The sequence below is a fragment of the Schistocerca cancellata genome, chromosome 2 (assembly GCF_023864275.1).
Source record: "Schistocerca cancellata isolate TAMUIC-IGC-003103 chromosome 2, iqSchCanc2.1, whole genome shotgun sequence".
NCBI classification, from domain to species: Eukaryota; Metazoa; Arthropoda; class Insecta; order Orthoptera; family Acrididae; genus Schistocerca; species Schistocerca cancellata.
Genome location: NC_064627.1, coordinates 295680850 through 295684360, shown reverse-complemented (window position 1 = coordinate 295684360; position 3511 = coordinate 295680850).

The window sequence follows — 3511 nt, the reverse complement described above, 5'->3', positions numbered from 1 at the left end:
GGGGAAACTACGGCTGTAATTTTTCCTGAGGGCATGCAGCATTACTGTATGATTAAATGATGATGCCGTCCTCTTGGGTAAAATATTCCGGAGGTAAAATAGTCCCCCATTCGGATCTCCGGGTGGGAACTACTCAACAGGACATCGTTATCAGGAGAAAGAAAACTGGCGTTCTATGGATCGGAGCATGGAATGTCAGATCCCTTAATCGAGCAGGTAGGTTAGAAAATTTAAAAAGGGAAATGGATAGGTTGAAGTTAGATATAGTGGGAATTAGTGAAGTTTAGTGGCAGGAGGAAAAAGACTTTTGGTCAGGTGAATACAGGGTTATAAATACAAAATCAAATAGGGGTAATGCAGGAGTAAGTTTAATAATGAATAAAAAAATAGGAGTGTGGGTAAGCTACTACCAACAGCATAGTGAATGCATTATTGTGGCCAAGATAGACACAAAGCCCATGCCTACTACAGTAGTACAAGTTTATATGCCAACTAGCTCTGCAGATGATGAAGAAATTGATGAAATGTATGATGATATAAAAGAAATTATTCAGGTAGTGAAGGGAGACGAAAATTTAATAGTCATGGGTGACTGGAATTCGGTAGTAGGAAAAGGGAGAGAAGGAAACATAGTAGGTGAATATGGATTGGGGCTAAGAAATGAAAGAGGAAGCCGCCTGGTAGAATTTTGCACAGAGCACAACTTAATCATAGCTAACACTTGGTTCAAGAATCATAAAAGAAGGTTGTATACATGGAAGAAGCCTGGAGATACTGACAGGTTTCAGATAGATTATATAATTGTAAGACAGAGATTTAGGAACCAGGTTTTAAATTGTAAGACATTTCCAGAGGCAGATGTGGACTCTGACCACAATCTATTGGTTATGAACTGTAGATTAAAACTGAAGAAACTGCAAAAAGGTGGGAATTTAAGGAGATGGAACCTAGATAAACTGAAAGAACCAGAGGTTGTACTGAGTTTCAGGGAGAGCATAAGGGAACAATTGACAAGAATGGGGGAAAGAAATACAATAGAAGAAGAATGGGTAGATTTGAGGAATGAAATAGTGAAGGCAGCAGAGGATCAAGTAGGTAAAAAGACGAGGGCTAGTAGAAATCCTTGAGTAACAGGAGAGATACTGAATTTAATTGATGAAAGTAGAAAATACAAAAAAGCAGTAAATCAAGCAGGCAACACGGAATACCAACGTCTCAAAAATGAGATCGACAGGAAGTGCAAAATGGCTAAGCAGGGATGGCTAGTGGACAAATGTAAGGATGTAGAGGCTTGTCTCATGAGGGGTAAGATAGATATTGCCTACAGGAAAATTAAAGAGACCTTTGGAGAAAAGAGAGCCACTTGTATGAATATCGAAAGCTCAGATGAAAACCCAGTTCTAAGCAAGGAAGGGAAAGCAGAAAGGTGGAAGGAGTATATAGAGGGTCTATACAGGGGCGATGTACATGAGAACAATATTATGGAAATGGAAGAGGATGTAGATGAAGATGAAATGGGAGATACGATACTGCATGAAGAGTTTGACAGAGCCGTGAAAGACCTGAGTCGAAACAAGACCCCAGGAGTAGACAACATTCCATTGGAACTACTGACGGCCTTGGGAGAGCCAGTCCTGACAAAACTCTACCATCTTGTGAGCAAGATGTATGAGACAGGTGAAATACCCTCAGACTTCAAGATGAATATAATAATTCCAATCCCAAAGACAGCAGGTGTTGACAGATGTGAAAATTACCGAACTATTAGTTTAATAAGTCACAGCTGCAAAATACTAACATGAATTCTTTACAGACGAATGGAAAAACTGGTAGAAGCCGACTTCGGCGAAGATCAGTTTGGATTCCGCAGAAATATTGGATCACGTGAGGCAATACTGGCCCTATGACTTCTCTTAGAAAATATATTAAGGAAAGGCAAATCTACATTTCTAGCATTTGTAGACTTAGAGAAAGCTTTTGACAATGTTGACTGGAATACTCTCTTTCAAATTCTGAAGATGGCAGGGGTAAAATACAGGGAGCAAAAGGCTATTTACAATTTGTACAGAAACCAGATGGCAGTTATAAGAGTCGAGGGGCATGAAAGGGAAGCAGCGGTTGGGAAGGGAGTGAGACACGGCTGAAGCCTGTCCCCGATGTTATTCAATCTGTATATTGAGCAAGCAGTAAAGGAAACAAAAGAAAAATTTCGAGTAGGTATTAAAGTCCATGGAGAAGAAATAAAAACTTTGAGGTTTGCCGACGACATTGTGATTCTGTCAGAGACAGCAAAGGACTTGGAAGAGCAGTTGAACAGAATGGACAGTGTCTTGAAAGGAGGATATAAGATGAACATCAACAAAAGCAAAACGAGGATAATGGAATGTAGTCGAATTAAGTTGGGTGATGCTGAGGGAATTAGATTTGGAAATGAGACACTTAAAGTAGTAAATGAGTTTTGCTATTTGGGGAGCAAAATAACTGATGATGGTTGAGGTAGAGAGGATATAAAATGTAGACTGGCAATGGCAAGGAAAGCGTTTCTGAAGAAGAGAAATTTGTTAACATTGAGTATAGATTTAAGTGTCAGGAAGTCGTTTCTGAAAGTATTTGTATGGAAGTGAAACATGGACGATAACTAGTTTGGACAAGAAGAATATAGCAGCTTCTGAAATGTGGTGCTACAGAAGAATGCTGAAGATTAGATTGGTAGATCACATAACTAATGAGGAGGTATTGAATAGAATTGGGGAGAAGAGGAGTTTGTTGCACAACTTGACAAGAAGAAGGGATTGGTTGGTAGGACATGTTCTGAGGCATCAAGGAATCACAAATTTAGCATTGGAGGGCAGCGTGGAGGGTAAAAATCATAGAGGGAGACCAAGAGATGAATACACTAAGCAGATTCATAAGGATGTAGGTTGCAGTAAGTACTGGGAGATGAAGAAGCTTGCACAGAATAGGGTAGCATGGAGAGCTGCATCTAACCAGTCTCAGGACTGAAGACAACAACAGCTACATTTTTGTATACTGAAGAGTGTAGTGTGTGTTTGCGTAGCAGTTTCTCCGGTATGTAGGTAAAGTACCATAAACTTTTGTATTTCTCTATCAAATAGTTTCTTATTGAAACTCTCAATATCTTTCCTACACATCAAATCAAGTTATTTGAAAATTGTATGTTACAAGATGAATAAATCACAGTTCACCTACCCTACCTGACGTAAGCACACCTCAGTCAGATGTAGTGCAGGAACATGTATTTGTCATTATTAGTTGGTTAGCCTTGGTAAAGAACTGTATCTGAAAGATTAGGGCCAGTTTCTGTCTTATTTATGTGTGTTCAGATCAGCCAAATGAAACTCCAATGAGTTTTATTATGTGAATAGTAATCAAAGCTGCAGTTTTTGTTTAAGGGTTCTTCTGACAGTGTGAAGTGATTCATAAATCCAGCTTGCTCTGTGAACATGAACATATGTATCCAATCAAAGATATAGTAGTGAACAGAACAAGT